Source organism: Pipra filicauda, unplaced genomic scaffold (assembly GCF_003945595.2).
Source record: "Pipra filicauda isolate LSUMZ 115617 unplaced genomic scaffold, ASM394559v2 scaffold111_size4109106_pilon, whole genome shotgun sequence".
NCBI classification, from domain to species: domain Eukaryota; kingdom Metazoa; phylum Chordata; class Aves; order Passeriformes; family Pipridae; genus Pipra; species Pipra filicauda.
Window position 1 is genome coordinate 2,010,353 of NW_024103563.1, and position 13,430 is coordinate 2,023,782.

The window sequence follows — 13,430 nt, forward strand, 5'->3', positions numbered from 1 at the left end:
AAGCAAAGAGAGCAAAGACTGCTGAATAAGTAATGGACTGTATTAGTCCTCTATGCCTCAGAGAAATAATGGAAATTGATATTCAAATAAAAACATCTTCAAGTAGCACATAGTTTAAATTTAAAAAATTAACAAATCCCTCCCAAGTCAATGGAAACTATCAGTAATTCGGTGAGTCCAAGTGTTTACTTATCCTCATTCCAGAAGAATAATTGTTTTCATCTTCCAGAAGCTAAGGAATTGGCTTATCTAGCCTTGAGTGTTCAGAGTGAGACTAATTTCTTCAGACCCTGTTTTCCAATGCTTCCCAGCTGGCATTTCCAACACTTGTGTCATGGAAGGTCTTCTACCTCCCACTCCTGACATACCACTCCTACATGGTAAGTAAGGCTCTAGTCAACATGCCAAATATATCAGGCCCTTGGAGAGTCAGAACAGCAGCTGTATGAGAGCTGATTCAAGGTGTCCTCTGAAGGCAGGCTAGCAGCAATCAAGCATTGCAGTGTGCTCATCCCACTGAGAAGGGCATATCTGCCACAAGACATGGTCCTCCACATGTGACCTCAACTTACACATTTGGGGTTTTCATTAGTCAGACAGATTTGATTAAGGCAATTTCTCAACAGTTAAGCAGTGCAGCTAAATGCAGCTGTTGGGGCTTTGTGCTGGGACAGGAAGACAGAGTAGTAGCTTGAAGAAGCTTCAAGCACTATGACATTTATGTCAGGATCACTTCCTAGGAATGGATAGAAATGAGACTCTGACCAACAGACATGGGAGAATGTGAAGCACTGTGGACTTTGGCTGCTTCTGTGTAAAAGACAGATGAACACCTAAATATAAGATACTATAAGCTGTTTTGAGATTAATATTTCCCCTAGCATACTTGGCTTCTGGGTAACTATTACTCAGCTTATTGAAAGCCAGTCATTCACTTGTAGTTTCAGTCATTCCCCTGCATTGCCAGCAGGGTTCTCGCCAAACTGAAGCTAGATTCGTGGTGTTGGTCAGACTGACTGGCAGCGGATGTCCTGCCTGAGAAAGGCAGTGGGCTGCCTTTGCAGGTGTCCCAGGGTGGTTGGACATGACCTGCTACACACTCAGGGCTTTGGGACTCCAGAAAATAGCGTATGCTTTCACAGATTATTCAACCTCAAAAGCTGCCATCATATTGATTAAATGAAATAACAACGTGGGAGAAGACCTAAATCTACTCCTAATTAATAGGGCAAAAAATCATTCTACGGGCAGCAAGCTATTGCATATCTGCCTTTTGTAAGTCCTGGTGAATGTCCTTTGAAAGAATTAGTGGTGGTCAGTGTCAAAAGCAGGATAGTGCTGGGTGAAACTCAGCTCTGACTGCAACTTGTACAGCTTCGATACGAATAAGGAATGGTTTCAGAAGCGCTGAATATAATTATTGACACCTCAATATAAATTATTGACACCTCAAAAGTAGGGCAGGGTTAATGTCATTATGTCACTTCCAAAGAATATTTGTAAATCACAGAAGAAGAGAACATGACAGATTAGATTATCAATGGATAAGCATAAGGAATAATGGATGAAACCACACATAATTAAATCCAAGGTAAAAAATCAAGCATTTGTTATAGGAGCACTTCTTCAGGAAAACTAAGGCAAAGTACTCTTTGAAATATGTGCATGGCAGCTGGGACAAAAGTTAATATAAAAACCAGAAAAACAGTTTTCCAACCCACATCTATTGCAAATACTATCTGCAGTAGAAAAGATATACACATACTTTTTGTAGGGTTGAATCTTAACAAATTCCTTCTCTTATTGCTAATGTTGGAATCCCATTTGTCTGAAAGGAATGTTTCTAGTTATATATTCATGAAACTGCATCATGAACTGAAATGCATCATGGTTAAGTGCTCTACAAAATCTAGATGTAATTGAAAAGCTTGATAGAATAAACTATAAATAACTTCCTTAAAAATCAACTTCATTTGGAAACTCATGCTTGAGAGCACGATCCCATTTTCCATAAACATCCACTCAAATTTACAAGTTGCGTGGAAAATGAAATTATTATTGCAAAGCCACAAAAGAGCCTCATTTTGACTTAAATTTTCCACATGTCCAGCATGTCTGTGCTGATTACCTTAGTGTTTCATGTATAGTTTCAGCTTCTAAAATGCCTCACTGCACTGAAAATGTTTCAGCTTTCAGCTCTGAGGAGATTGAGCTCTTCTGCTGGGAAGTGCTTGTGTACTGGCAAAAGGTGCTGCTGAGGATGATTTGTGAATAGGGCTTGCCTCCTTGTCACAGTTTGTGAAGCCCCTGTGAAAGCAGGGCTTTTAGGCACTCAGGAAAGACCCCCTGGCCGGTACAATTGATCTCACTGCTTTGCATGGTCTGGTGAACTCGTTCATGGCATTGGTTTTATATATGCTGCATCTTTTAAAAATAATGCTGTTTTCCACTCTTACTGTGTGTGACTAATACAAAATATCTATGCCTGCTCTCTTTTGAATATCAACACAATATGTCTCATAAGAAACATATAAAATGATTAGGCAATGAAGCAATTAATTGATTTAATAATGAAGCATGAAATCAAATAGACTTTGAGATAGAGTTGAGTGAATCTGGTGTCTGATCTGATTAAGATCAATGTTATTTTCTGCTTGTTAGAGGCCAGGGGCTGCTGGTGAAGTCATTAGTTTTAGTTTAGTGGCCATAGCACATTTTGACAGGTTTTACTAAGTGGTATTCGAGCGACAGCTCAGTCTTAAGGGTCATCAGTGCAATAGTGATGTGGTTGTTTTGGTGTTTTCAGATTTATATCAGAAAAAAGGGACTGCAAGGGACTTTCATGGGTGCTTTACCTTTTGATCACAGAAAAAGTTCTTTGCCAAGTTGGAATGGTGAATCCATCATCTCCTTATGGGTAAACACATGAGGGTACTTTGAAGAAATATTAACATCAGTAGAGTCACAAATTTCTTTGGTTTGAAATCATTTCAATGAACAGCATTTCCAAAGAAATTCAAGATGCCTAGCTGCTTTTGCTCTGTGGTGTGATTTGGTTTTGTTTTCTTTATGGTGCTTTCCATGGAACAGGCAGCCTTGGAAAGATGAATTTAAGAGGGCAAGGCTTCTCTGCCAGGGAGATGTTTTGTATCCATTTGGTTCCCCCTGGATTTGTGTTTGCACAATCAGAATGTAGTCAAGAAATGTCTTTAAAAGGTTTCTTTGATTTATAGACCAATATATCTCCACTCCAGAAAACTGCAGTTGTATCATTGAGTAGTGACCTGGGTGAAGAAATATTCTTTACCTTGAAGTATAAGCAGATAGTGTTAATAGAAGATTTTCTAGGAGAGTAATAACTACACTCATCTGATACATGCTACAGAAGTCTCTCAGATGGAAGGGGACTATTATGAGAGCTAAGCAGGATTTGGAATTGCTCATGAACAAGGAAGTCTGGTATTTGCATGAAGAGCTTTGCTGATATGAAATGCTCTTGTTTCAAAGATTTGGGAATCAAAGTTCTTAAAAGCCAGGAATTTACCAATGTAGAGGTATTTTCAATGTCAACGAGATATTTTCATGGTTCAAACTTTGTAAAATGCACATGACTTCTCCCAAGGCACTTCGTAACTTATCCAGATTTTCCCGTTTTCAGTGCTTTGCAGGGGTGGCCGAGGGAAAAAGCATCCTTTAGAAAAAAAGAAATCTTACAGATATTCTTCCCTTACCAAAATAATTTTCTAGTGAATCACCTTCTTTTCTATGACTCCAAAGCAGTTCAACCAGAGAGATAGTTGTAATATCAACCCTGGATGAGAACAGGAGTCAACATATTCCTTCTGGGGCAAAGGGAAAAGTAGTTTTCTATTTTGTTAACTGCCAGGAAGTGAGTCATATCAGTCAGTTCAGCAAAATGAAATACACTAATTTCTGTACAAGCCAAGCTGAAATGAAATTCTGATGTTTTGTTTGTTTGTTTTGAATAGACTAGTCTAATACAGTAAATTTCCCATAAAATCTGTGCTTCCCTGGAAAGCAGGGAGCTCTTGGTTAGTTCTGTGTAATACATTGAAGAAGTCTTTGCTGAGTTCTTGGCTTTAGCAAACCTTTGAATGTTGAGTAATATTAATACATCTCTGCAATATCATACTGGGGTTTTTTTATAGCATTGCTGACTTTCTAAGTTATAACTAGGAAGCAGAAATAAATCTTTTAAATTTTTAACCAGGGTAGGAAATGTGAAAACAAGCAAGAGATGAGGCATAGAAAATATCTGAGAATATGTTTTGGAAGACAGTTTGAGTTCTTAAGCAGGCAGGTCAAAGGGGAAAACTACTCATAAAATCAAGTATGGCTGCAAAAATAAGTCCATTTAAATAATTTCTAGCATGCTAATACATTTTTAGATGTGTTAAACTTAGAGCGATTTATCCTTCATTTGCCAGCAGGTTTTAAAGTGAGGCTGAATAGGATTTTGCCACTGGAGAACAAGAACGTTGCACTAACCCTGGGATTTGAAGTGTCTCAGCAGCCCGTTTGCTAAGGGAGGGTATCTGTCAACTGGCTAGCTACGGTTTTTGAAGGGTGTGTAAGGTGTCAATTCTTCTGTGAAATGTCTCTCCCAAATAGTAGCACTATTTTAAGATCATAATGTGGTAGACACTTTACTATGAGAGAAGCAAGTGCTATCTCCATAACTCATTGTCTTTTCCCTTTTCACAGGTTAATCAAATTTCAACAGTTCTTCACAGCCCAGTGGAATCATCACAGACCCGTTATATTTAGCTGAGTCATGCTGCTTTGTATTCATGTTTTGAGCTATGGGTGAGTGCGAAGCAGTAGGTGAATATAATTTTGTGAACGTAATACCATTTCATGCTAGACCTTACAAACAGAAACAACACTAGCTTTGTTAACAGACTTTCCTTGCTCTCTGTACTAAGCAAGAACCCTGAGAGTTTGAAGTGTCGTGTAAATCTGTTAGTTAATGTATGCTAGCATGTTTTGAGAAATGTGGCTTTTACTACAGTAGTAATACTCTGAAGGTTTAACCAATGTTTGATATAGTTAACATCAGAAATATATGTATGGATACTTCTTTGCTCTTAATCAAACTTAACTTCATCCTTTAAATGGTACAAAATAAATCTGCTTGGCAAACTCATAGATTCCAGAAACTCATGGAAACTATTGGTCTGTTTTTGGGAATACTTTGCTTTCTATAAAATCTGAAGGATATACACTAGCTAGGAAGCTCACACTCAGAAGTTCTGCTTTTATACTTTTCTCTAAAATCTACCAAATACCCTTTTCCCCAAACCACTGAAGGTTTAGCAGAGCTTTTTTTAACCTCAGTTAATAATGAAATTTACCTCTCAGTATAAGTGTCCAAAAAACCATAGTTTTGGAAACTAAATCTAAACCCCAGGCTAAGTTGCCTGTGTACACGCCTGAAGGCAAAAGTTTTTTGGAAGACATTTTTGTAGCAGCATTTGTAAAGTTAAAATTATCAGTTTGCTGACACCCTGGTTGTTAAGGGTGCTGAGTTACCTCTTTTAAACAGAAATGCTTTAGAATAATTACATTTTATAAACCAAAAAACAGTTCTGTATATTCAGAGTCTTGAGTGTAGTAAACCTTTTAATGAGACAACTAGTAAACCAGATGAGTGGCTGTAATTTTTTCTCCACAATGGAAAAAAAGAGATGCTTTCAACTCTTCTTCTTTGACTTGAATTCTTCTTTTCAATTCTTCCTGAGAGGCATGTTGCCTGCAGTCTTTTCATGTATGACATTACTGAGAAATACCATGTCCAGAAGAATATTTTATCAACTCATCCTTACATTTCCTTTCCAGAGGTGGCCACGTCAATTACGTGGATGCTGAGCAGCTGTGAGATTGGATGAAAGAGTTATGAAATTCTCTGGAGAAAGCAGGAGGCTCTTCAAGTAACACAAAGGCAGTGGTGATCAAGAAGCAGGAAAATGCCTATGCTGGGAAGGGACTGGAGAAATCGTTATATGTGCCAAATCTGTCAAGACTGATAATTAGTATTAGCAATAAGTTATGCAGTTATCATCAGATCACAATGAAATAATGACAGCAAGTTTAACAGGATGTTTATGTAGTTAATCCTTTGGTTGATGTATTGTTTGTAAAGTACTACAATGGTAATGAAACTGTCATGCCTCCAGTGAGGCCTCTTAAATGAAATAAAAACAAGCTGGTACATGGCTAAAATTGAGATTGTACAATTCTGCATGGTGCTGCTCTATTCACCATGTTATGTTCCTGTTAGACCAAAACAGGATCAGGGAAGTCTGAAGTGAGAGGTGCTGAAAGAAACTAGAAAAGGGAGAAGATAGAGCCTCAGCTGCATCTCAGGCAATGCTGCCTGGAGGCAGATGGGGTGAAGGTGCCTGTTACACTGAAAAGTCGGCTCTTAAAAGAGTTTCTTTTTAAAAGAGTTTCTTTGGAGTCTGTTACAGGTGCCCCAACCAGGAAGAAGAGATGGATGAATTATTCTATAAGTGGCTGGCTGATGTTTCACAATTTTCAGCCCTTGCTCTTATGGGAGACTTTAACCTGTGGGATGTCTGCTGGAAACTCAACACAGTGTAGAGGAGGCAGTCTAGGAGGTTCCTGGAGTGTGTGAAAGATAACTTTCTGTTGCAGCTGATAAGTGAGCCTACTAGGGCTGGCGTCCCACTAGACTGCCTGTTTACAAACGGAGAAGGGCTAGTGGGAGATGTGGTGGTCAGAGGCCATCCTGGACACAACCACCAGTAAATCCTGGAGTTTGCAGTAGTCGGTGAAGTAAGGAGGGGTGTCAACAAAACTTTTACCCTGGACTTCTGGAGGGCAGATTTTGGGCTATTCAGGACCCTGACTCAGAAAGTCCCTTGGGAAGCAGCCCTTAAAAACAAAGGGGTCCAAGATGGATGGACATACTTCAAGAAAGGAATCTTGAAGGCACAGGAGCAGGCTGTCTCTATGTGCCAAAAGATAAGGCACTGGGCAAGATGACTGGCCTGGCCGAACAAGGAGATTTTGCAGGAACTCAGGGGAAAAAATGAGTGCGTACCACCTTTGGGAAAAGGGGCAGGCAACTCAGGAAGTGTTTAAGGATATCATTAGGTCATGAAGTAAGAAGGTGAGAGAGGTGAAAGCTCAGTTAGAACTTAATCTGGCCACTTCTGTTAAGGACAACAAAAAGTGTTTCTATAAATACATTAATAGCAAAAGGAGGGGCAAGGAAAACCTCCATTCTTTATTGGATGTGAGGGGGAATATAGTCACCAAAGACAAAGAAAAGTCTGAGATACTTAACCCCTTCTTTCCCTCAGTCTACAACATTACGACCAGTTATCCTCAGGACAACTGGCCTCCTGGACTAGTAGAAAGGGATGGGAGCAGAATAGACCCCCTGTAATCCAGGAGGAAGTAGTTAGTGACCTTCTGAGCCACTTAATGCTCACAAGTCTATGGGACAGGATGGGATTCATCCTAGAATGATAAAGGGATCTGGCAGAAGAACTTGCTAAGCTGTTCTCCATCATTAGTCACTAGTCCTGGATAACAGGGGAGGTCCCAGATGACTAGGCGTTGGCCAATGGGATGCCCATCCACAAGAAGGGCTGGAAGGAGGATCCAGGGAACTCTACAGACCTGTCAACCTGACCTTTGTGCTCAGCAACGTTGTGGGGCAGATCATCTAGAGTGTAATCACATGGCACATAAAGGACAGGAGATCAGGCCCAGCCAGCATGGATTTAGGAGGGCCAGGTCCCACCTGACTAACCTGATCTCCTTTTATGATCAGGTGAGCCACCTGGTGGGTGAGGGGAAGGCTGTGGATGTGTCTACCCGGACTTCAGCAAAGCCTTTGACGCCGTCTCCCACAGCATCCTCCTGAAAAAGCTGCAGCCCACGGCTTGGACAGGGGCACCCTGTGCTGGGTCAGGAACTGGCTGGAGGGCCGGGCCCAGAGAGTGGTGGTGAGTGGTGCTGCATCCAGTTGGCAGCTGGTCACTAGTGGTGTCCCCCAGGGATCAGTGTTGGGCCTAGTCCTGTTTAATATCTTTACTGATGATCTGGATGAGGGGATTGAGTCCACCATTAGCACTAAGTTGGGTTGAAGTGTCCATCTGCTGGAGGGCAGGAAGGCTCTGCAGAGGGACTTGGACAGGCTGGATCAATGGGCCAAGGGCACTTGTATTGGTTCAACAAGACCAAATACGGGGTCCTACATTTTGGCCACAATAACCCCATGCAGGCTGGGGGCAGATTGGCTGGAAAGCTGTCTGGCAGAAAAAGGCCTGGGGGTGCTGGTCGACAGCTGGCTGAATATAAGCCAGCAGTGTGCCCAGAGGGCCGAGATCAGGAACATCCTGGCCTGGATCAGGAACAGTGTGGCCAACAGGACCAGGGAAGTGATTCTTCCCCTGTACTTGGCACTGGTGAGGCCACACCTCAAGTGCTGTGCCCAGTTCTGGGCCCCTCAGTTCAGGAAGGATATTGAGGTGCTGGAGCAGGTCCAGAGAAGAGCAACGAGGCTGGTGAAGGACTCGAGCACAAGTCCTATGAGGAGCAGCTGAGGGAGCTGGGGTTGTTCAGCCTGGAGAAGAGGAGGCTCAGGGGAGACCTCATCACTCTCTACAACTACCTGAAAGGAGGCTGTAGCCAGGTGAGGGTTGGTCTCTTCTCCCAGGCAACCAGCAGCAGGACAAGAGGGCATGGTCTTAAGCTGTGGCAGGGGAGGTTTAGGCTGGACATTAGGAAGAAATTCTTCACAGAAAGGGTGATTGGGCATTGGAACGGGCTGTCCAGGGAGGTGGTGGAGTCACCATCCCTGGAGGTATTTAAGAAAAGACGATGTGGCACTTAGTACCATGATCTATTTGACAAGGTGGTGGCATTCATTCATAGGTTGGACTCTATGATCTCAGAGGTCTTTTCCAAACTAATTGATTCTGTGACTCTGTGACTTGCAAAGAACAGCTCTGTGTTGGGTAGACTTTTAATTCTGGAAATTAGGTGAGGAAAAAGTGATCAGAGTGAAGGAGTTAGAACAAGAAAGGCCAATTGTCTCAAAGTAAAGGCTCTGTCATTTGTGCCCAGAAATAGCTCTCATTAGCAATGTGAAAATACAATAAAGCTATGTTTTTAATGCATGTGTGAATATCAGTGCTGTAAACCAACTTCAGTTCTCACTATATATTTCAAATATATAAGCCAAAATGAAGTTTGAGATATAACAGTGGAATCTGGTTCCATGATTAAAGGAAAGTGATTTGTTACTTAGGTCCCAATGGGTAAAGGAGAAACTGACAGGAAGAATAACAAAACTGTATTTGTATCAACAGCTTTTGCTGAAAAACATCTTAGTGTTTCTCCTGGCAAATCTAAATTTGCCTCTACAAAGTTGAGATGGATGAAATGACTTTTTAATTTAATTTTTTATTTTATTAATAACAAAACAACTATGGCAGATCTTGCCAGTCGAGCACAGGATTTTTTCCCTCCCTGGATTCTGAAGTTCCACTGTGGCTATGATGCTGCATGAGGTGTTTCCTCAGCATTAGCTGCTGTTTTCTGGTAGAGCTGCAACACTGAACTTAATGGTGTGGCTGGACAAACACTGCAGTACTAAACATACCTAAGAGCTCACAAACATATGCTGCCTGCCTGACAGAATCTGCAATAGGCTGCTTTGGTTCCTCTGAAGCAAATTTGATTAGTAGTTTTGTATTCCAGCTATAAAAATGAATTCATTTTTAGTCATTCCTTGAATGGCAATATACAATTCTGACTGACGGAGTAGGCAAAAGAGAATTGGATAATCTAACTAGATTATTTTCATGTCTGGTTTTTTGGTTTCTCACTGTTCTACTCCTCTCTTTTCATCTAGAAATTAGTTTGGATAGAAGCATAGCTGTTGCTAAGGTGTTTAAACCTCAAAGTCAGGAGCCTTCCTGCCAGGGTGTATCTCTGACAAAGAAACATTTAGTTCCTTTTCTTTGTATCACTTGGGAAAAAGATGAGGAGAATGCTTGAGACTGTTGGGAAAAGCTGTTTATCTGTTATCCCATGCAGCTATATTTCTTGAATTTAACTGTAGCACAGCTTACTTTACAATCTAACATCTTTTTATGCTTCTGAAAGAACAAAAAATGCTTTTTTTCTGTAGGCCAGCCTTCTTCTGAGCTGAGCAGTCAGATGGAGAGTTCAAAATTGCAGCTTCCAGAATAAATGATTAGTAAAGACACACTTAAATTCAGCAATGAGGATTGTTCACTGTATTAGGAAATGCTTTTTAATTGAAATTAATTTTTATATGTGTGTGTATGCATGCATGCTCATGCAGACACTCTCAGCAATTCAGGGTATATATTCTGACCTGCTTATAGCTCTAATGAAAAATTTTCTGTAATATTTCTCCATAAAATTGTGGTTTTAAAAACCCCCACCCTATTTAAAATATTTTAAAGAAATACAAACTCTTCTAGTTATACTTGAAATGATTCTTAAAGTAGTCCTATGTAACTCACCACATTTCCTGACAAAAACCTCCTTTTAGCCTGCTGTTTTAATCTTATTTGATCTGCTTCTGTCTCTGCCCTGCAATTTTGAGCTTTGAGGAAGAGTATCCATTCCTGAAAGTACCTAGAGCAGACAGCTGCTTTTACATTCTAGCTGTCCCTTTTTCACTATGTGTTAGGGAAAAAAAGTCTAACTTATTTCAAAGCTTTCTTCATTAATGATTTCTAGACAAAGCAACACTTTTTCTCCTTTTCAGGAAACACGTACATTTGTGTTGTGGTTTCTGTGGGAAATGTGGGAAAGAAGCTACATGTGGAAGTAGCTGTTCTTGCTTACACCTGTTGCCAAGGAAAGGAGGACACCAGCTGGTCAAAGAAGCCCAGACACCTGAGTCCCATACCAGCTTCCTTCGTGGTACTCATTGGGTCTTTTCATTTGTATGCCCTGCTCTTAGGCCAAGGGGTTTTATCTTAAATGTTTCATTTTAGTGAAGTGCTGGATTTTTTTCAGTAATATCTATTTTGTTGAAGAAGCTAAATGCTTCCTGATGACTTCTGCACCAGATGGGATAGGGATTACAGGAACTCACGTGGCATTAAGCCAAGAAAGCTGAGAAATGGGCTCAGTTTGTGACAGAGAAGAAATTATAGACTAGAGATTGTTTAGGAAAGGGAAGAACACGGTTTTGAGTAACAATTTTTTTCTCTTTCTTCTAGAAAAAAAAAGTGTATTTAAGTATTAAATCTTTTTCTAAGATGTTCTTCCAAATAGTGGTTTGTTTTTGTTTTTTTTTTTTTCTGGAAGATAGTTGAAATTTCTGAAGATAAAAAACTCACAGAAGATCCTATTTGAAAGAAAGATTAGATAATTTGAGTTTATTTTTCTTTATTTTTAGCACCTGCATTTGAAAACCAATCTCAGATTCAGACCTCAAATTGTCATCCAGAAGGTATTATTTATTACTGATGGCTTATTTTTCAAGCAGAGATGAAATTCAAGTTTCTTCTAATTTCAGGATAAATGTATTATTATGCATCTAATTCAGTTACTGGACACTCTTGCTTCTGTTTTCTAAGGTAAGAATCAACAGTGGGTTTGGTATTTGACACTGAGCTTTGAAGATGTTAAAATCAAGACTCAAACCAAATTTTTAAAGGAGTTTCTAGTTTAAATTTCATTTTATTCTGGTTCAGCCTGTGTTTTAGAACAATATTATGTGAAGAGCAATTCAAATCAGAGGATTATTTGCTCTAAGATGGCTGAAGAAAATGTTATGTATTATTTTTTGCACCACAGTACATCCTGAGATCTTCTGAAATGTATTACCATCTTATGCCCTTCATTTTAATGGGACCTGGATTTTAGTTCCCCCAGTTTGAGAGAAATAAGTAATAGATCACAGTGAAGGTTCCTGCAGAGCTGGAACTGGTGTTTGATCACTGAGGTGACATCTGTAGGGCTAAGCTCAAAAAGGTCACATCACACGTGCTTCCATTGCTGCAGTCTGCAAAGTGCCATAGTTAGAACATGGCAGAGCATTTCCTGTGAGCTGCCTTGTGCACACAGAGCCCACGTCACCTCATCATCAGGGACCATCAGAGCAGTGTTAGGTGCTCTGTGGGATCCCCTGGAGCCAACGCTTAACAGGGCAGAGCACTTTCTGCTAAGTGTTCAGGGCAGTAGCATGGCTATTGCCTAACATGTATTCCTCATGGATTGTAACAGTTGTCCCTCTGGCTCTTCAAGGACGTGCTGGTCATAGTCAATTTACATCCCAGTTTATTCTTCTGTCCTTTGTCATATAGGAACTGAAGACCTATAAGAGCTTCCTTGTTTCAGTGTGTCTCGTTTTAAAAGGGTGTTTGAGTCAGGGAGCCAATACCAAGTTTGGATTTCTTTTTTTTAACCTCATTACCGAGAGCCTGTCTAAGCATTGATAGGACTCTGATGCATTCAGCTGCCAGGATGAAATTCTCCAGACTGGCTTTTTACACAAAAGGATTTTGTTTTAAGCATGTAAAGTGTGAAAATGTTTCTGTTTATAGAAATAAGTCACCTTTGGCCAGAAATGGAAAACTTCAGTATGGAAGATAACAGCACAACAACAAAAAAAATGTCTGTGTGACTGTCACTGCCATGACTTTGACAGCAAAAGTTGTGACTTTTAGAGTTTTTCCATAACTGTTGGAGAAAACTTTGTGATTGAATGAAGCCAGAGAAAAACTTGCAGGTCAGTAAAAAATCAGAATGTCTTTCCTGTGGAGAACTCTGGGGTCATGAAATATGTTTTTCAACTAAAATGAGGGTTGAAACTAAAAAGGTTGTATTTTGTTTACTATTTTGTTACTTAAATTTTATCAGACAACAATAATTTTGAGTCAGTTTACAGTATTGGTGGTGCAGCAAAATGTTGGTCTGAGGTCCCTGTTCCAGGACAGGTCCATTTCCATTCCTGTTCAAACAGCCTTTCCAGAGGGTACACTAGAAGAGGTAACTAAGAGCCAGTACTCCTGTCTCCCCAGAGCACTATGAATTCCTCTTCCCTTGCCTTCTAGTCCTTTGACACTTGCTATTCTTCCCCTGCCATTTTGTGTCTCCAACAGAAATAGCACTCCTTGGCTGCGGCTTGGTGCTGACAACCCTGTGCTTGGGAGGTAGGAGCTTCAAAGGCTATGAAGACTACAAGACATGGCTAAAAATCCTTTTCTGTACCTGAGGAAATGAATGTCTTCACCTGAGGAATGAGATTAGACGTGGATCTTGACTAGGTTGTTCTTTCCATGGAAAGGACTCTAGGTAAGGGTGAGCCTGGAATGCAAAGTTGTTTCTGAGTCCTGGTAACTCATTGCTGCTGGTGAAATAAGGGAATAGGAGGGATATCAGCC

At 40.4% G+C, this 13,430-nt stretch overlaps 1 long non-coding RNA gene across 1 annotated transcript; it reads left to right on the top strand.

Annotated features, from left to right (window-relative positions):
- The first annotated feature begins 192 nt into the window (after positions 1-192).
- Positions 193-6,230, top strand: LOC120323500. The gene is made up of 3 exons (XR_005563991.1): positions 193-380; positions 4,726-4,827; positions 5,860-6,230. It is a non-coding gene; the product is annotated as an uncharacterized LOC120323500 (long non-coding RNA).
- Positions 6,231-13,430: the final 7,200 nt, after the last annotated feature.